The 21,832-nt window shown below is 36.0% G+C and overlaps 1 protein-coding gene across 2 annotated transcripts in view; it reads left to right on the top strand.

Moving 5' to 3' along the window:
* Positions 1–21,832, top strand: part of ABHD17B (abhydrolase domain containing 17B, depalmitoylase) — a 41,840-nt gene that overhangs the window by 4,061 nt on the left and 15,947 nt on the right. The window contains exon 2 of one of the 2 annotated variants that reach the window (XM_045840890.1): positions 18,196–18,253. The exons of the other annotated variant lie outside the window; for it this stretch is intronic. The gene's annotated coding sequence lies outside the window, so the exon portion shown is untranslated. The remainder of the gene's footprint in view (positions 1–18,195; positions 18,254–21,832) is intronic. 2 annotated transcript variants of the gene reach the window in all.

Here is a 21,832-nt window from a genome sequence, read left to right as displayed (position 1 = left end):
CTCCCCAGCTAGTACTGTAATTGAGAACGCTTTCATTTATTTTTATCCATTAGTGGTCCTTTTCTATGAATTATATGGGGTTTTTTATGGGATTGTTTATCTTACTGATTTATAAATGCTTTTCTTATATTCTGGTAATAATACTTGGTAGACTTCGTAGATATCTTTCTAATCTTTAGCATGCCTTTTTTACTTTAAATATGGTGCCTTTTGATGACTAGATGTTCTTAATTTTTTAAAATTTTATTTAAATCATTTTTCAAGATGATGTTCTTAATTTTAATGTCAAATTTGATCTTTTATGATTGTGCTTTTTCTCTTTAAAGGAAGTCTTCTCTATCCTGAAGTTGTAGGTTCTGTTACAGCTTCTTTTAAAACTTTTACTTTTTGGGCCCTGGCTGGCGTAGCTTAGTGGATTGAGCGCAGGCTGTGAACCAAAGTGTCACAGGTTTGATTCCCAGTCAGGGCACATGCCTGGGTTGCAGGCCATGGCCCCCAGCAACCACACATTGATGTTTCTCTCTCTCTCTCTTTCTCCCTCCCTTCCCTTTCTAAAAATAAATAAATAAAACCTAAAAAAAAATAGCACAATATTTTAAAAGTTTTACTTTTTCACATTATATCTTAAATTTACATGGAACTGTTTTTATGTAATGAGGTATTTGTGAATCTAAATTTGCACAGTAAAAATAACTACCTTTATCTTGAAATTGTCATTTTTATGTTAAAGTATTTGATGAAACTGCTAGACTACATTTCAGGTGTAATGTCCTTTTGTTGTAAAATTAAAATTTGGCAACTGTAATTCCAAACTGTTGTTTTTTGTTTTGTTTTGTTTTTAGTTTAACTGGTTTTTGAAATCCTTAAGGTTTGAGTCCTGACTGGTATGGCTAAGTTGGTTGGGTTTTGTCCCACGAAGCAGGAGGTTGTGTGGTTCTCTGGTTGGGGCACTTGCAAGGCAGCCTAGCCTACTGATGTTTCTCTCATTGACGTTTTTCTCCCTCCCATCACTTCTCTAAAAAATAAATTATTTTTAAGAAGAAATCCATAAGGTTTGAGAACTGCTGGTTCAAAGTACTGTGGTTCCTATGTCTCATCTGTGCCTCCCATTCATCCTCCAAAAACATCATAGAAAGTGAGCAGGAATTCTTTTTTCTTTTTTCTTTTTTTTTTTTAAATGGGAATCACTTTCTTGCTATGTGATTCACTGTTTTGTTTGTTTAAGATTTTATTTATTTATTTTTAGAGAGGGAAGGAAGGGAAAAATAGAGAGAGAAACATCAATGTGCGGTTGCTGGTAGCCGGTGGCCCGCAACCCAGGCATGTGCCCTGACTGGGATTTGAACCTGCGATGCTTTGGTTCGCAGCCCATGCTCAATCCACCGAGCCATGCCAGCCAGGGCTGGCTACAATTTTTTAAAATGATATTTAGTGGCCCTAATTTTTTAAACATGATTTCAGAGTAAATTTAAATATTATTTTTATTTTTATTTGACTCAGGTACAGGCCCTAACTATTTTGTCTGCCCAAGAATTAAAAGCAAGAACGGTTAACAAATTTTTGCATACAAGTGAAAATGAAAAGTGGGAAAGGAAAAACAGGCCAGTCTACTGTGAATTAGTAAATATTCTAGGTTTGGCATGAGGGGTACATCTGTAAAAGAAGCAAAGATCCCTAGCTTCCTAGAGGTTTTACCCCACCTAGCAGAGCACCGTAGACAGTGTAAACAATTAATAAATAAATGTTAGAAAGTGATAAATACTTCTAAAGAAAAAGTACAAAAGGGTAAGGAGGACATATTAAATAAGGTGGTTAGAGTAGATTTATTTGGGAAGGGGACAATAAGTTGAGATGTGCAGTGAAGGCATTAGCTGTACATGAAGAAGACGATAGCTAGCAAGCAAATCTTGAAAGAGTGGGACAGAATGTAATCTTTAAGTTAAACCTGTATTCCTGGCTCTACCATTTAAGTTGTGTGAACTTGGGCAAGTTAATTAACTTAACAACCTGAAGTCTTGATTCCATCATGTGTAAAAGATGATAAGCTGAGAAAAGTATTATTAAGATAAAGGAGTAATAAGTGAAAGCATCTACCTCCCCCCCCCCCTAGTTCTCATGTAGCACTCTATATTTTCATAGTGTTTATCATAGTGTATAATAATCTGTCTTTAGTTGATAAATTTTATCTCACCCATTCAGAAATATTAATGAGAAGAACCAGTCAGTACAGTAATATATTTAATTAACATAGTCATTTGTAAAGTAACTTTACACCTGTTTTTATCTGAAGATCATTTTATGCAAATTTGTTCAGAAAATGTTTTGTATTTATAGTGTCTTTATGCTAGAGCTCCACATTGTATTATTATAGGTATTAGCTTATTAATCACTACACCACATCTTTGTGATGGAGGCAGTGGATATGTATCATCTTGCACTTGAAGGAATCTGAGCTGCTAAATGGCATTAAGTGACGCAGTGTCAAGGAGAATTTGGATCAGATCTGATTACATTTGACTATATTTTCACTATGTTCCTCATTTTTTTTCAATATTGCTAAAATTGACTAAATTATAAAAGTAAAACTGTGTAACTTATGTTATATTGTTAGATCATGGTCTTGGAAAAATCATTAAGACACAACAATATTTTATTGGGTTAGCCAAATTTTCTGTATGGTCTTCTTTGTAAAATAAAAGGCATGCTTTTTTTTATTTTCACCAATAACTTTATTGATTTGGATATTTTGAGTATGTTGGCTTTCTCCCACGTGGTTATAACATTGATTGTTCTCAATTAATGTATCGATTGAATCCCTACCAACCTCAAGTGGTCTATGATCCTTTGAAGTATCCTCCAGTGAGAAATCTCCAGCACGAAACTTCACAAACCACTTTTAATACTTGGGATCAGTCACAACACCTTCTCCATACACTGTACACTTTTTTTTTTTTCATTTCAGTTGCATTTGTACCTTTTTTTAAAATAAAAAGCATAATATGCTGGCAATGTTGCATATTTTGTTTCATGTTCAATATTAAAATGGCTACACAGAAATTCACCAATTTTGACGTTTTCTTAAACACATACTGATATGACAGCTGTCACCATACAACCCAACAAAATTGTTTCAAACGCATTTAAAGACAACTGAGTGCTGCTAGAGCCATCTTACAGGGGGGGGGGGGGGGACTTTTTTGGCCAACATAATAGTTGTTACTTTATTTCGGTTTTCCATCTTAAAGTTTTTCAGTGTCCAAGGAAGAGATATTAGAATTGGTGATAGAGTAAGACGTTTTTACCTTTAAAAATACATAGTGCTAAAGAGATTGTTTTCATTATGGCCATCTTAGAGTATTTAAGATTTATATTTAGGATGTAGTCACACAGGGTTAAGAAAATAAGGTTAAGAAAGTAAATACATGTTTACCGTAGGTTGGGATTAATAAGAAAGGGGTAGAAATAACCTCATTAACTTGGTGTAGGCAATTCTTCATTCCAGTCCCAACAAACCTGAAGTAAAGCCTGTCTCCAGAACAGAATTAGAAGATATCATCAGTTTATCAGTTTCAATAATTTTTTTGGTTTCTGAATTTAGAAGATCTTAAATGTGTTTTTAAAATCAATTGAAATAATTCCTGTAATACTTTTCCCCAAAATGCCATCCACAGACAGTGACCTAGGTATTTTGTTTCTGATTGGTATCCTGCTTGGTATACTGATAATTTTTCACTCCCTAACTTTGCCACCCCCACCTCCAAATGTAAAAATTACTCTGTGCACATAAATTATCAGCACAAAAATAATGCTAATCAGTAACTTGGTTTGCCAAGCTTATTTGAAACACTACGGGTTACATTTTGTTCATTGTTTTTAACACACCTCAATATAACTTTAATTAAAGATTTACAGCAATGAAGTTAATAGGAGTGAGGACTTTTAAAAATTATATGTTAAGGACATTCTGATACAATCCCCAAGGGTTAAAATGGCTTTCAATTTCTCTGTTAGAATCCATGAGAAAACATTTTGGTTCGTGACCTAATATATACTTGATTAGGCGCGCACGCACACACACACAAACACACACACACAGTTTCACTGAAGAGATTTCACGGTCAGTATAAGAGTGGGTCAGGAGATTTTCCCGCTAGTGAAAAAAAATTAAAACTTAAACAGGCTTTTTTTAAAACAGTAAAAGTTTTTTTATTCATTTGTAGGAAGGAGTGGTAAATGGGGGAGGATTTTACCAACAGAGATGGCTACAGTGTGTGCAAAGGCATAAAAGCAAGAAAGAATGTTTCTCTTATTGAGGAACAGTGTGTTCAGTAGAACCAATGAATAGTGTGGTCACATACTAAACCTGACTAGCCAGATGAGGGCTGCATGGTGTGCCTTACAAATTCAGAGACATAAGATAACCACGTAGGATGGTCTGAAATTAAAACTTCCTAAAACAGTTCAAGGCAGGTATCATGCCCTAGCAAAGGTCAGTTTTCACCTTAACTGAGCCTGTCTGTTGTCTGTTGGATTGAAGATAACATACCAGGTAACATACCTTTGGAATATCAAAGTAATTTCTTTTTTTTTCTGGTTCCCTCAAAGCACAATCACCCCACCAGAGCAGAGACCATAAATCCCCTCATTGTGGATATGTTAATTCCTGTTAACTATTCTATATCTGCTTATGTAAAAGAATTATGTGTCTATTCCTTTCACTTTTTATCCAATCCTACAGATTCCCTGCCTTCACTTTCTCCCCCCTCCCTAATCTATCATCAGTGAATTTCATATAACCCCCTTATGTCTTCCCCTTTTATTCTGATGTACAAAATAAGTGGTTAAACTCAATTTCTGTAGCATTTTCTCAATCTCTTGAGATTTTGCTCCTCAGCAATTATCAGTTTGTCTCAAGTAAAACTCAAAAATTCTTACAGGTTTGGTTGTTTCTAAAGTTGACAGTAGGGAAGTGCACAGAAAAGATAGGGACCAGGGAGCAGAGAGGGTGAGGGAATCATGTATGGCATGCTGAAGAATTAGATTTATTCAGGAGGGCTTGTGAGGCTCATTGAAAGATTTTAATCAGGAAAGTGATGTCACCCAGTGGCAGTGTTGTGTGGATTAGAGAGTTATGAGAGAGATACTAGCTAGTGATTTTGTAACATTAAACAAAAAGTGGCTAAGATATGGTTGAAGGGATAGAGATACCTAGGAGATAGATAGACCTTGGTTAAATGAGAAGAGTGAAGAGAGGAGGAAGGAGGCTGATACGAAGGAGATTATCAGGGTCTACAGTCTAAATAAAGGACTGTGCTAGAGATTTAAGTTTTTAGATTTAAGCATCATAATTGAATAAGCAGTAGTTAACGCCCTGGGTGTGGCTGAGATAAAAAGCCAAGGAAGACAAAACATGATCAAAGTGGTAGTTGAAGCTGTGGGTTTGAGTGGATTAAACAGATAAGACAAAAAGATATCCAATCTGTTTTTTAATTGTTAATTAAATAAATAAGTAAATAAAACGTTCGAAGAGGTCACCAGAAAACTGAAAACTGAAATTTATTCTCAAGAAGGAAGGAAAGGACAATAGTGTTTAATGCCACAAATCGATCTTTTTCAAATTAAAGACTGAGAAATGTCCAGTGAACTTTGAAATTATAAGAGGTCATTTATCAATGATCCTAAATGGATTAATAATTTGATGATAGATGTTAGATCACAAATCATTTGGGGCCCAGTGGAGGAATAGTGGGGAGTTTGATTCTAGAGCACACTCAGAGTTAGTAGTTAGAATGTAGGTATACTTTTTTTATTTGAGTCTTGAGTATGTTTATGAACAGAAGACATAAACCAGTAGAGCAGGAGAGGCTGAAGGTGCAGGAAAACCTACACAGAAGATAACTACTGATTACCCATGATCTCTGATACAAGAGGCATTGGAACCCTCTAGAATATGAATTGATTTTCAGAGTCCAGAGAGATTATCAAATACATGCCTTCCTATTCCAAGTAAAAGAACAAACTAATATACTGTATCCCAACTGTATTTTAAAATAACTTTTTAAGAAAAAGAATATCTATTTTTGCATCTAATATGCCAGGAATTTAAATGATATATCATTTAATGTTCCAAGCAGCTTTGAAGTTTACAGATAAGAAAATTAAGGCTCAAAAAAAATTTGTCTAAAATCACACAACTGGAAGATAGCTGAACTGTGATTTGATTGCATTTATGTCTAATTCCAAAGGCCAGTGGTTTTAAAATGTTTGATTTGGGGGAACCAGTCAAATTTCCTAAATGGAGAGAATACTAATAAGAGGCTACCAATTTAAGTTTCACCCAGAAAAATGAAAACTTCGTAGTATCTATTACCATTTTTTAGTTTTTTACAAAAGTTTTAATTTTCACAGAAAAATATTTTAATGTTAGAAAAAAGTATAAAGGATCTAATCTCTGAATAAAAGGCAAACCTTTAAATTTACTAAACCAACTATTTTTGTTCTTAGCTTTTATTTGCCAAAGAATGGTAAAAATTTACAGACTAGCACTAGTCCTCAGGTCACCTTTGCCAACAAAGACTCATGAAATAACAGTTTTATATATAAAAATAAAATTATTAAAGTTAATATGGTATTTTTACATATTAGAAACTTTTCATAGTTTGTTTTGCTGCAAATTGATTTCTAAGGGCTATTACCAAACCTCTAAGAAATTAATAAAATGACTGAAATTGAAGCAACTCTGAAAAATATATAGCATTAATTCTTGAACTTTTCCTTTTGTTAGTTTATTTGATACTTTGGGTTTTACTTATTGTCTCTTACTTTAAAAATTACTGAAAGACACTGAAAATCTAAATATTTTTAGGAATAAATCAAATTGCTCTAGCAGTATTTTGTAACATTGCTTACTATTCTACCTTGTCCCAGTTGGGGAATATTATCCTGTAAGCAGAAACTTATTTACTGACAGAAATGTAAATAGTGCCAATCAGCTGTAACAGGGCATCTTTAATCATCACATTGGTTTCTACCAGAGTGAAAAATTGAGCTAGGGTCCATGTTATTCTTCTCTTTAAATCTGAAGTTCTGCTTCTTCCTGTGATGGCACTGGAAAGTAATGACAGTAATACAGGGGGGGAAATATCAGTGTTTAGGGGCTTACAGCCACCATCATTGCCAGATTCTTCTCCCCTGAGTCCTGAGGCCATGGAGATGTTTAGCATGGCATTCATTAGTGTCCCTTGATGTTGGTGCTGGTGGTGAAGATGGAAAGAACTTACTTTCTTGGCATCTGAGCGTTTTAGTCACTGGTTGATCTACTTTTAAGTTGTAATTGGGATAAGGCTCTACCATCTGAGCTCTTCAGCAGTTACAGTTGGTCAGCCCGACTAGATGGCAAGGCAGGGCACTTGTTAAAAACAAGATCGTGTTTGGGGTGTTGTTAGGGCATTGTCACTTATCTCTTAGGGACTGGATGGTGCACTTGGGGACTACAGGATCAAATCACTCATTTATTTTAAATGCCCAAATCCTTTCAAAATACTTCAAGGATACACATTTCATCCCAAAATAAACTTCCAAACATATAAGAATGTTCAGTTTTGCTAATACAAAGCTTAAATTATCTCTTCAAAATAATTCATGAATATTACGCTCTCTAAAATGGCCTCCCAAATGATTAATTTGGGAAGAAAGGGTTTCAACCTTTTTTTTTTTTTGTCCACCATCCAAATAACCCTTTTAAAAAAAAAGATTTTCCAGCCTTGTCAAAGAATGCTCACCATATAACTTAATACATATAAAAATGTAGTGTTATAACTTTATGATCAGGAAGTTGATTTGATATGTTGCAGTTAATTGGCATTAACCAGATAAGACATACCTCCAGTTAGTAAATTGTAATTATCCTCAATTTAATGGTCTGTTTATTGTCTCTTGGAGGTTATATACGGTTGGCAAAGTATGTTTACAGTTGTGACTACATGAAATCGTTTTTCTTGCATTAATAATTATTGTTTTGCTTTTCACATGAACAATTGTACACCTACTTTTGCCCACCCGTAAACCTATCAGACGGTGTTTTTTAACCTGTAGAGTATAATGTAATAGAACCACAATTTTGTTAATTTAGCATGGTTTCCAGAAAGATTCAAGCCATAAATTACATTAAAAAAGCCATAAAAAACATTAATGTTTTTAATTTGGTTCAAAACAAACCTATTTTGATTATATTTAGGATTATTCTCAGTTTATCTGCTGTCAGGTCATTAGATACAACTTCAGGTTCTTATTTGTTTTACTCTTTTCTGTTTCATTTAGTTAGTGTTTATATTATTTTTGATCAGGTATTGTTTGTATGCTGCTGAAGAAAACACACACTGTCACTGACCTAATATAAGACAGTAGGCATTAATCAGGTAAGCCCATAGGTGAATAAATACATGGCAGGGAGCACAATTTGCAAGTACACTAAAGGAAAAGAACTGCGTACTGTGAGAAAGAATAACCTAGTTTAGATTTTGAATTAACAAGATCTCTGAAAAAGTGACATGTTTTGAGACTGGAATAGTGAAATCAGATAAAGCATATGTGCAGACTTGGAGAAGGAAACAGCTTTCATTCTTTCCAGAAACTGAAAGATGATGAGGGAGACTGCAGCTATAGAGAAGATATCAAAGTAAGTTTGGAGAGTTAAGCAAAGGTCAGATTATGCAAGGCCTTTAAGGAAGAACTTGTGGAGAAGTTTGATTTTATTACAGGTACAGAAGGAAGCCATCAAGGAGTTCTTAAACAGATCACCTTGCAGGCTGGCTATATGAAAAAGCAATTGTACATTAGGAGAATGTATGAATGGAAGAAATTAACACTCAAATTTATTTTTTGTTTACTCACATTTTTAGTTTTTCCTTCTGTTGTCTTATTCTACATAACCCTGGTCAGTCCTTTTGTTTGTAAAGGCTAGTAACTACTATAAAAGGGTAGAAAATGTAACCTCAGTAAGCCAAGATACTTTCCTATGTGTTAAGTACAATTAAATATGACAGAAATTGAATGACTTCTGAATTAAACTCTTTGTATTTAAACTTTAAGAAGTTGAGGTCAATGAAAACTACCTACTATTTGATACTGTTTTTACTTGCTATTAGTAATGCTATTTGGTGTTAGAAATGTGTTTTTTCTTTAGCAATGTGATTTTTGGACTCTTTTTAATAGAACGTACAATAAGATTTATCTTTCTCTAGAGGCAAGGAGAACAAGAGAATCATCTAGTTGTGCAGAGAAAAATAATGTGAATATAAAATAAGGTGCCAAAAAAATTTAGACAGATTATAGAGGAGAGGGAGGATTTAGTACAGTAGAATATTCTTGCTGGGAGAAAGCTCTAGATGTTATAATTCAGTTGTCTCACATTAAAATTGAGACAGTTAATGAAGGGCTTAAAAATTCACTTTAAATAGAATTATAACCAGACCTGAGTTTCCTAGGTTGGTGCTGTTTCTACTATGCCTTTATTTTATTAAAATTAGGTAGGTATAATATGAAACAAGGCTTCTTTGAAAGTTTAAAATTGTATGCAATGCCAAAAAAACATTAGATGAATTAAAATATTTCATGCCTAACGTGGTATGTAAGACAATATTTAATGACCTAATTGATAAGGTTTGGAAGGGTGATCTTTAATGTTTGCTTTCTTCTAAATTCCAAACAAATATTTATACCAGAGATATACTAGATATGTGGACTAAGACTAGCTATCACTTTCTTTTAAAGTCAGTTATCAAGGATTTTCCTCCATGGTTTTTGCAGCATCTCTTTGCCTTCCCTCCATCCCTCTTTTCTCTGGCTGCATTACTTGGCATACATCGTTGGTATATTGTTAAAATACTTTAGGAATTGTCTCAAAGACAACAAAAGGGTCTACAATATTTGCTTGTTTGCTACTTGTGTCTTTAAAGGAACATAAGACAAAATATTAACTGCAATATCCAGTAAATCAACAATGTCTTTATTTTGCATAGTAGAAAGTTACATATGTTACCAAATTGGAGAAGATTACTTTTAGGTGTAATCAAGTATTGATAATTAACTGAAAGATGTGATTTATACATTTTGCAATATAAATGATCATCATTCGTTTTTTAATTTTTTCCTCCTTGCCACCAAACACTCTTTGCTTTGGTCTTTCTCACTGCCATACTTTTATACATGTTACTCTCCCAGCCTGGAGGATTTTCCTTCTGCTTTTGGAAATTATATCTCGCTCTAAAATTCTAACTCTTTCACAGACTCTTTCCTAAATTATATCGACTTTTGTCTGATTTCTGAAGCTTTAAAATCTACCCCACATTATATAACACTTAATTTGTCATAGGACAAAAAGACCCTCTAGAGCATTAATTTAATATTAAGTTATATAGCATTCATTATAATACATTTAAAATACTGAGTGCCAGTGTACAAAAAGAGCTCATGAATTTAGAATTAAAAGAGACTAACAAACGTTAGGTCAGTTGCCTTATAAGTTTTGAAGTGAAGAAACGCTCAGTTAAGTAATTTAAAGGATTAAAACTGATTCCTAGGCAGTTAAATACGTTGTTATTATTTTCTTAGGCTTTTACACCTGTCTTTGAAATAATTATTCTAGTTCTTCTTACACACTCAAGCAAAAGGTAAAATTTCAGTGTTTTAAGAAATGTTGGCAATATGTTGGTTTGTTGAGTCCAGGAAAAGAGTTAGGCACAACTGACAGTGACAAGTGTTTGTTACACATTTTCTAGGAGTAGCAGTTTTTCTTCAAACTTTGACTTGCAGATGAGTGTAACTAAAGGGAGGCAGCTGGCAACCAGAGGAAAAGGAAGTGGTGGAGATGGCCAGTTATGCAGATAGTCAAACTGTTGGTAGACAAACTAACCATATTAGTAAAGAATGACTGGCTTGTTACACAATCTATGTAAAAAGAGGTAATGATCCCTGTTAAGGAAAATTATACTTATACTGACACTGCATAAATACAATAATTCTTTCAGTATCCCTACTAAAAAGTTATATATGTGGAGAAGGGTCTGATAGATATGAGGAATATGCTCTATGCTGCTTATCATGCAGTTGTGTGGTTTTGTTGTACCAATGGTTGATAAAATACCTCTTTCAAAATAATAGATACAGAAACAGTTGAAACTAGTCCGGTCCGTTCCAAAGACATTTGATTTTTTTTTTTCTTGTATGCTTGAAGAGATCTATTATCTGTTCTACTTCTCTGTACTGCTTTATTAATAAGCTGTAGAATAAAACTGGCTTAATTTAAATAACCTAAATTGTACTCCTTCACCAGATAATATTGTTTAAGGGGTTACATTTCAGAACTGGTCTAGTGCAAGAGCCTGTTGAGAATTAATTTTTAATATTTGTATGCAAAGTTGGACCACTTCTAGAAGTGACATTCCCACCACATTCATAAGGTGGTGGGGTGTCATCGTAAAAAAGAAGACAGTTGAAATTTCTTTTTCTTTCAAAAAAGAGTCTCTGGACAAAAAGCTAAATTAAAGGGAACATCTAAAGGAACCAAGGGGAAAAGGAGCTGACAGAGAAAGGAAAGGTTAGAGCCTGGAGACACAGCCTAGGAATTCAAAGAACATTTTGAAAGGAATAAGTTATTACTTTGTTTCTATCTATTTAAACACACCTTTAGTTCTTACTTACTTTATATTTTATATTCAAAACTTAAGCAGCTTATAGGCTAGAGTGTAATTCAAGTCCTATTGGACCCAAACCTTTGTATTAGATAGAGATAAGGAAACAGATTCAGGAAGAAAAAATGACTTAACTAATGTCTCAGAGCTAATTAATGTTAGACCATGGACTAGAATCCAGCCTTCCTAATTCATGGACTGGGGTTCTTTATGCTATACCAGAAGCTAGTTAAAGAAATTGGGGTTGGAAGTAGAGGGAATGGGGGAGACTGGACCTTATACATTCTTAAATTCAGATACTAGTCATTGTTGAAACTTTTATATGTTCTTCTGATTTTTGAAGCAATTCTTTTTTTAATTGAGGTATGATTAACATATTGATTTCAGGTATATACCATAATGATTTGATATTTGTATATATTACAAAATGATGATCACACTAAATCTAGTTTAACATCCATTACGTCATTTTTTCCCCACCCATCCCAGCCTTCCCCACCTCCCACCCAAGATCCTACCCCCTTTGGCTTTGTTCATGTGTCCTTTATACATGTTCCTTGACAACCCTTCCCCCTTTTCCCTGTTATCCCTTCTACCTCTCCTCTGGTTACTGTCAGTTTGTTCTTTATTTCAATGTCTCTGGTTATATTTTGCTGGCTTATTTGTTTTGTTGATTAGGTTCCACTTATGGGTCAGATCATAGGGTATTTGTCTTTTACTGCCTGGCTTATATCACTTAGCATAATGCTCTCCAGTTACATCAATGCTGTCACAAAGGGTAGGAGCTCCGTTCTTTCTGCTGCCTAGTATTCCATTGTATAAATGTACCACAGTTTTTTGATCCACTCATTTACTGATGGGCACCTAGGCTCTTTCCAGGATTTGGCTATTGTAAATTGTGCTGTTCTGAACGTTGGGGTACATAGGTTCTTTTGAATTGGTGTTTCAGGATTCTTAGGGCATAATTCCAGCAGTGGACTCACTGGATCAAAAGGCAGTTCCATTTTTTAGTTTTTTATGAAATTCCATACTGTTTTCCACAGTGGCTGCACCAGTCTGCATTCCCACCAACAATGTACTAGGGTTCCCTTTTCTCCACATTGTCTCCAACACTTGTTGTTTGTTGATTTGTTTATGATGGCCATTCTGACGGGTGTGAAGTGGTATCTCATTGTGGTTTTAATTTGCATCTCTGATGGCTAGTGATGCTGAGCGTCCTTTCATATGTCTCTGGGTCCTGTGTATGTCCTCCTTGGAGAAGTATCTGTTCAAGTCCTTTGCCTACTTTTTAAATTGGATTCTGTGTCTCCCTGGAGTGGAGTTGTGTGAGTTATTTATTTATTTTAGAGATCAAACCCTTGTCCGAGTATCATTTGCAAATATATTTTCTCATACGGTTGGTTCCCTATTCATTTTGCTGATGTTTTCTTTAGCTGCACAGAAGCCTTTTTATTTTGATGAAGTCCCATTTGTTTATTCTTTCCTTTATGTCCCTTGCTCTAAGGGACATATCAGTGAAAATATTGCTGCATGGAATATATGAGATTTTCCTGTCTGTATTCTCTAGGACTTTTATGGCTTCACAACTTATATTTAAGTCTTTTATCCATCTTGAGTTTATTTTTGTATATGGTGTTCTTCTGATTTTTTAAATAAATTATAGTTGACATTTCTTCACCTGTGACAGGCAGCACAGGATTTTTTCCAGGCTTTGATATTAATATAGCCTTAGCTTTGTAACTTAGGAAATAATTTCTTCTTTGCTGGGTGACTTCATATCTTATGTAGAACAGGGTTACAGGAAAATAATAATACAGATTGATTGAAGCCCCTCTAAAGCAACTGTTACTAATTTTTATCTTATTCATGGAGCTGCAGGTCCATGGAGAGTTCCTTATATGAATGGAGAATTCAGTAGTTTTTCTTGGGTTAGTCTCTATATTAGAAGGGCCTATCAGTCTATTAACATTAATTGGAACTTAAAATTCGTTTTAGTTTTAAATGCATAAGTCTTTTATGAGACACCCAAAGGGTTTTGGTGTTTTGTTTTGTTTTTTGCGGGGGTGGGGGGGCGCTGCTTCCTCCTTGGAACCTACCAGTAGACAACCGAATAAGCTTTATTCTAAGAAGTTTTCTATTTGCTCCAAGGCTGCTAGACGAGATATATATGACATTTCCTGACCTGGTTCAGCTTCTTCAGCTTAGAAAGTGGACCCTTTCTCTGCCAACAGAAACATGTATATTTTCTTTTTTTTTTTTTTTTAGTCCTCACCAAAGGATATATTTATTGGTTTTTAGAGACAGAGAGGAAGCAGTGGAGAGAAAGAAACATCAGTGTGAAAGGAACATCGACTGTTGCTTCCCATACACTCCCTGACCAAGGCCTTTTTGATTTCTACATTTGCCTTTTAAAAAGTAATTGGGGAGAGGGATAGTCCCATGTCATGAGGAAGGGAGATATAGCTATATAGACATATATGTATATATGAGAAATATGTATACAATTTGTATCTCCTATTTCTTCATTTGACATTATTTTGATAATCATAGCACCTTTTTTACAGATCTCCCACTAGCAAAGCTGGCAGCCTTACCAAAAATTAAGCATTTCATTATATTCATAGATGAAAATTCCCCATCTGTAAGTCTTCCTTCAATAAGGATTTAAGGTATTTTTCTAGATATATAATATAATGTCTTGACCAAGTTGTCTGGAACGGCCACTGTATGGTGACAGTATGGGGATAACCCTTGATGCCCAGGTCAAGATATCGCCAGGCCAGGAATAAGAAGTGTATTACCAGAATTGTAATCTGGATTGTGTGCAATGCCAAAAAGGAAAAAAAAATGAAATTAGGAGTACAGAGTAGAAGTTCCAGTCTAGAGCCTAAAATGTTATACAGAAGTGAAGTTTGGAACAGAATGAGCATTTACAGAATCTGGTGTAGGTAGGTTAAGATCCAGGTTGATTCCTTTTGTGACAGAAATGCTTTAGTGCAATATAGGAGATACTCATCTTAACCACAAATCAGGTGCAAAATAGAAGCATTCTTTTAGCTTTCCAAATACCTCTGAAGAGATTAAGATAACTGCAGCTGTTCTAGATTGCGTATGTGGTTAAGCCTTGAGCGTTTTCAGGTCACTGATATTAACTGTTTGGGGTCCTTTGCATGTAGTTTCAGGGGATCATAGAACCACACAATCTCCTTAGTAGTACTGTTGCTGTTTAAGTAAGATAATTTTCAGGTTTGACCCAAAGCTAATAGCACATTAACTAATTTTACATGGAATTGATTAAATAGTACTTAACTCAGAACCAACCATCCAGATAAGGGTTTGTTGTCGATTCTTAGAGCATTGCTATTTTGGGGTAGAGGATGTTAGTAAGAAATGGCTCACTAAGCATTACAACAGTCCCCAACCTTTCTGGCACCAGAGACTGGTATTGTGGAAGACAATTGTTTCACAGGCATGGCAGGGAGGGATGGTTTTAAGATGATTAGGGTGCATTACATTCAAGCTCACCTCTAGCTATGTGGCCCAGGTCCTAACAGGCCTGGACCAGTACCAGTCCATGGCCTGGAGGTTGGGGACCTCTGTATTAGAACATGGACAAGGTGGCATAATAGAGGCTGACGGGCATGACACATTCTTCTAAATACTCAGGACTTTGCAAAGGAAGGTAATGCAGCGCTTCTCTACACCACAGATCTTCATTGGCTTTTAACCTTCACCCATTGCTAGATTTAGTCAAGTTAGTATGAGAAGACAGAAGGAGCAGCAACGAGAACAATTTCTAAGTTGTCACTGATTAAGGTTGGTGGAGCTGAGATTCTCCACACTGGTATTCTACAAAAGGCAGTAAAATCTTGAGTAAAAACAGATCATTCAACCCTGAGAGAAGACAGTATACAAGGTCTGTCTGGAAAAAAATTCCCGCCATTGTTAATATAATGAGAACACTTTATGTGACATTGATGTAACCTGGCAGCCAAGGAAATTGGACCAGAATGTGCATGTGTGAACAATGACAGCATCACTGTACTAGGCAGTGGGGGTGGTAGAGGCCACTGAGTGAGCATGTGTACTGTGTGGCTGTTACATTGAAAATGAGCAAGTAGAGCAACAAATCTGCATCAGATTTTGTGTCAAGGTTGAACCATTCCTTCACGGAAATTATTCAGATGATTCAGAAGGCCACAGCTATGGACAACTGATGAGGGCAGCTTCATCACAACAATGCGACCGCTCATGCATCACCTCTCATGCAGAGTGTTTTGGTGAAATATACCACCCAGGTGATTCAGCCCCCCTACAGCCCAGATTTGGTGGCCTGTGACTTCTGCCTTTTCCCAAAACTAAAATCACCTTTGAAAGGGAAGAGATTTCAGACTGTCAATGAGATTTAGCGACACTAAATGGGGCAGCTGATAGAATTGGGAGAACCGAGTGAGGTCCCAAGGTGCTTACTTGGAAGGGGACTGAGGCATCATTGTCCTATGTACAGTGTTTCTTGTATCTTTTTCCGTAGATGTCTCTATTTTTCATAGTACATGACTAGATACCTTTTGGACAGACCTCATACAGTATTAAACACCAAAAATGAAAACAAATGATCCACATTTGTAACTACTGGTATTGAGCTGGGTTTGGTTTGGGGTTGGGGTTAGGGAAGGGATGTTGTCTTTATCAAATTCATAACTCATGTGGTTAATAAGCCAAATGATTATACAAACTTTGTTATGAAAATTGGCAATCCCGGGCATTCATCTCCATGATATATCCTATTTTTTTCTTAAGGATTTTAGGATGTTTATGTCCATATTTTAGATAACAGTATTACTATTGCTACTACTTCTTACATGTTGGCATCCCACTTACAAAAGAGAATATAGCTCCCCACCACCACTGTTACACACGTTTCCTAGTTCCCAAATTTCCCGTGTAACTTCCCATATCATGTCTTTGGATCTTTCTTCAGATTAATCTGATTCTTCAGAGAAGGTTCTTCGATGTAAACCTTTGGTCTTCTAAGTTAGAATATCTAGGGAACTGAATTCTAAAATTAATTTTAACCAGTGCTTATTTTAGCCTAGTGAGGAGACTTATTTTTTATTTTGTAATCCTCTGTGTCATTTGGAATTTTTTATACCATGTCTTATAATACTTCTGTAATTGTAATGTTATTTTTTAATGTAGCAAATCTTAAAACTACAGCTTGATTAATTATTTGAATGTAGTGCTTATGTTATCACCATTTACAGTTTTCCTTTGGCTCCAGTTTATCTGTTTTTTAATAAATAGTTTATTGATTATGCTATTACAGTTTTCTTCCCTTTACACCCCTCCATCAATATCCCCAATTCTTTCCATCAATTCCCCCTTTGTAGTTTATGTCCATGTGTCATGCATATAAGTTCTTTGGCTACTTTCTTTCTTATACTGTTCCTAACATCTCCCTGTCTGTTCTATACTTACAAATTTGTACTTTTTAATCTCTGCACCTTTTCCCCTCTTCTCCCTGATAACCCTCCAAATGATCTCCGTATCTGTGGTTCTGTTTCTGTTCTGCTTGTTTGCTTAGTTCCTTTTTTAGATTCAGTTGTTGACAGCTGTGAATTTGTTGCCATTTTAATGTTCATAGTTTTGATCTATTTTTCCTGTATAGTTCCCTTTAACATTTCATATAATAAGGGCTTGGTGATGGTGAACTCATTTAGCTTTACCTTATCTTGGAAGTGCTTTATCTGCCCTTCCATTCTAAATGATAGCTTTACTGGAAAAGTAATCTAGGTTATAGGTTCTTGCTTTTCATCACTTTGAATACTTCTTTCCAACCCCTTCTAGCCTGCAAAGTTTCTTTTGAGAAATCAGCTGATAGTCTTAAGGGAACTCTTGTAGGTGACTCTCTTCTTTTCTCTTGCTGCTTTTAAGATCCTTTAATTATGATGTGTCTTGGGATGGTCCTCTTTGTGTCCATCTTGTTTGGGACTGTGTGCTTTCTGGGCTTGTATGTGTATTTCCTTCACACACTAGGGAAATTTTCTTTCATTATCTTTTCAAATAAGTTTTCAATTTCTTGCTATTCTCTACTCCTTCCAACACCCCTATGATTCGAATGTTGGTACATTTGAGGGTGTCCCAGAGTCCCCTTAGCCTATCTTTGTTTGTTTGTTTGTTTGTGTTTTCTTCTCTCTCGCTGTTCTGATTGAATGGGGTTTTTGTCCTTATGTTCCAAATTGTTGATTTGATTCTCAGCCTCATATACTCCACTGTTGGTTCCCTGTAGATTTTTATTTCACTTAGTGTAACCTTTACATTATTGAATTACCAGTGAATTCCTTGAGCATTCTAATAACCAGTGTTTTGAACTCTGCATCTTATAGATTGCTTATCTCCCTTTCGTTTAGTTCTTTTTCTGAAGTTTTGTTCTGTTCTTTTGTGTGGGCCATATTTATTTGTCTCTTACTTTAACAGCCTCCCTGTGTTTGTTTCTATGTATTAGGTAGAGCTGCTCTGATTCCCTGCCTTAGTAGCGTGGCCTGTTGTAGAAAAGCACATGGGTAAGTTGGATGGGGCACTGCCTTAGGTAATCCCCAGGGTGGGGGAACCCGTGTAAACCAGGTTGATGGAGTTTTCGATATGGTGTCACTGCTCTGTGACTCTGTTTGGGGGAGGGCTCAGAAAGGAGACAGTGCCACCTCCTCACTCTAGAGTTTTGTCCAGGAGGAAGCTTTCCTCAGGCACTTGCCCTGAGGCCATACATTTCAGTTTCTCCTCATATGCCACTGGTGCTTTTCTAGCTGCTGCCCTGGTGCTTAAGCCCAGGGGGAGTGAATCTGAATTAAGTCCTAAATCCATTGTAGGACCTTTAAAAGGAGACTCCTGAGAATCCTGCATTTTCTTTCTCCTCCCCAACCCCCATTAGTTTTTATGTTCAGACATTATGGGGACTTATTTTCCTGGGACTGGAACCCTGGGCTGATGTTTTTGGTGTGGGCCTGAGGTTCCTTGCTCCCTAGGTATTCCTTCCAATTTTTACCCACCTTATGTAGGTATTCTGTGTCTCCCCATCTCTCTGACCCTCCTACCTGTCTAGATGAACATGACTTCTTTAATTCTTTGGTTGTTGGACTTCCATACTGCTTGGTTTGTGACAGTTCTGATGATAGTTGTTTTGTAGTTTAGTTGTAATTTTTGCTGTGGTTGTGCAAGGAGGTGAGGCATGTTTACCTACTCTGCCATCTTGACCCTCCAGTTTATCTTGTAGCATATATTTAATTGCCTGAGAACAAAAGCTTTGCTGTTGTTTGGTAGTTTTTATTTTATTGGAACAGCGTATTAACTACTTGCTAAGGAATGGCTGATTGGATAATTGTTTATATGTAGTGTTGATCTGGTTTATAACTCTTAGAAAGTCAAACCAGGATACCAATAATAATACGAGCCATCTTTTTGAAGAAATTTCATCATTTATAGTCATCAATAAGTTTCTAAAACTTATGTTTACTTTGATTAGATTATATCAGAGGTTTTTGGCACACATAAACTCATTACTAAAATTCTCTGGCACACCAGAAAAGTATGTTTTGCCAACCTGACCCCCCAAAAAAGCAGGTATAGCCCTGGGTTGTGTGACTCAGTGGATTGAATTTGGTTCCCAGTCACGGCACATGCCTGAGTGGGGGTCCTGGGTCCCAGTTGGGGGCGTGCAAGAGGCAGCCTATCAATGTGCCTCTTGCACATTGATGTTTCTCTTCCTTTCTCCCTCCTTTCCCCCTCTCTAAAAAAAATAAATAAAATCTTTTTAAAAATAGGTATAATTGATTCCTTCCCACTGGACCTTTATTGTCATATTGACTGTTTTCTTTTTCCTTTCCCTTTCCTTCCTTCCTCCCTCCCTCCCTTCCTAAAAAAGAAAGGGAGACAAACATCATTGTGACAGAGAAACATGGATCAGTTGTTTCTCATAAGCACCCTGATTAGGGACCAAACCTGCAACCCAGGCATGTGCCCTAACCAGTGACGTTTCACTTTGCAGGACTGCATTCAACCAACTGAACCACACAGGTCTCAGGGTACATGGGGGGGGGGTGGGGGGGAGGGTTTTGTTGTTGTTTGTTTCTCTTTGTTTTTGATAATTTAAAGGAAAAAAGGTCAGTTCCCCTTAGATATTATGTGTTTCAAAAATTCTTGCAATATACCAATGTGCTGCTGCAAACCCGTTGAAAATCAATGGATTATATTGTGCTGTAGATGGTTCTGCATCTGTGAATTCAACCAAGCAGGGATTGAAAATAATCCAAAAAATACCAGTGTTGCTAAAGGGCACTGTATAGTTAGGCCTACAATGCATCTACACCGAACATGTACATATATTTTTTCCCTTGTCATTATTTCCTAAGCAATACGATGAGACAGTATTTACCCAGCATTTATATTGTATTAGGTGTTATAAGTAATCTAGAGGTGATTTAAAGTATACGGGAGGATGTGCAGAGGTTATATGCAAATACAGTGCCATTTTATACAAGAGAATTCAGCTTCTGCAAATTGTCCCAGAACCAATCCCCCTTAGATAGGAAGGGATGATTTCACGTGGTATGGAATGTATTGAATAAGTGTTCATCTGAAAAACTTCTCAGAAGCAGACTTACCTATAAACGAGAAGGGAATAATGTGTATTTGTGGAATGTCTCTACCAATGTACTGTGACAGCTTTTCTGTGAACTTTGAGGATAAGCATGGATTGGAAAGTCTTCCCTCATAAGCACCAAAAACTCATCTGGGTTGGCTGTGTGTCCGTGTTTTAGCTTACACTCAGCAGCATGTAGAGGTGTGACTTTGAATGCTGAGCTAATTGCATTTTTCCAGTCACCAAAAGCTTGAAGGGAATCTATGGTATTAGCATATGCAAAAATTGACAACCTGTCCTTCTGCTTGATCTAGAAGACTTGATTCACTTGTTAGGGCATTGGTTAAGTGGATCATCAGGATTCTTGTTAAGTGTTTAGAATACTATATGGGCTGTGTTTCAAAATTAGTTGACTGATAGTCACAAATGTTTTTACATTTTCTTATGGTTTACTTGCAACTCTGGTTTACAGGGAACCTTTCAAGAACCATTGAATCCCTTTGACCATGCATTAGAATGTGTAGATAGTTGATTAGAGTTGCTCCTTTTTAATAAAATGGCTTTTACCTTAGAATTGGGTTAGCTGTTGTAGTATTTTTGTCCAATTAGCATTCTTCTAAAGCATTGTAGGGTAGGCAATCTCATTTCGTCCTGTGTGGTATACAGTGTTGAACAGGATTATGTATAAAAATTGACTGTATTTACTTCGATGGGAAGGCCAGTAAGGCTCCAGCATTTTAAGCTAGTAAGGATAGGAAATATGTAAGCTCTGGTCCTATATTGCCTAGGTTTGAAAGGTTCTAGTGTAGCACTGCTTAATAAGACTTTCTGCAACAATTGAAATGTTCGTCTGCACTGTGCAATTTGGTATCCACTAGTCATATGTGGCTAGTTGTCTAGGACCCAAATTATGTAATTTCATTTAAATTTTAATAGCCATATGCAGTTAGGGTCTCCTATATTAGACAGTGCAGTAAGTGTTTAAAAACTGAGGGAAATGTAAGTATAGAAATGGCCACATTGCCCTGACAAGGTAGCTCAGTTGGTTAGAGTGTTATCCCAGGCATGCCAAGGTTACAGGTTCTGTCCCTGTTCAGGGCATATACAAGAAGCAACCAATGAAGCATAAATAAATGGAACAACAAATCAATGTCTGTCTCTGTGTCTCTGTCCCTCTCTCTCTCTCAAATCAATACATTTTTAAAAATTGACTTATTTAAAAAAAGAAAGAAATGGCTACATTGACCATGTAGAATTTCCGATCCAAATTGGTTTGCTTGACATAGCTTACAAAAAGTAGTTTTTACTAAAAAACACTTTGTAACACTAGGGTTGAAACTTTTTTTTGATGTGTCTAGTAGATGCTTGTGTAGCATTTCTAGAATCTTAGTGGTATTTAAAAAATTGTATCTCTACCTTAAAAAGTAACTAACAGAATTCCTTTTCAGGGAAGAAATGTTCCCTGACCTGTGTGGCTCAGTTGGCTGGGCCCCCTTTGGATAAGGGA

The sequence above is a fragment of the Phyllostomus hastatus genome, unplaced genomic scaffold, assembly GCF_019186645.2.
Source record: "Phyllostomus hastatus isolate PE091 unplaced genomic scaffold, TTU_PhHast_1.1 phas_contig_34, whole genome shotgun sequence".
In the NCBI taxonomy this organism is placed as follows: Eukaryota; Metazoa; Chordata; class Mammalia; order Chiroptera; family Phyllostomidae; genus Phyllostomus; species Phyllostomus hastatus.
This window is presented reverse-complemented; position numbering and strand designations above follow the sequence as displayed.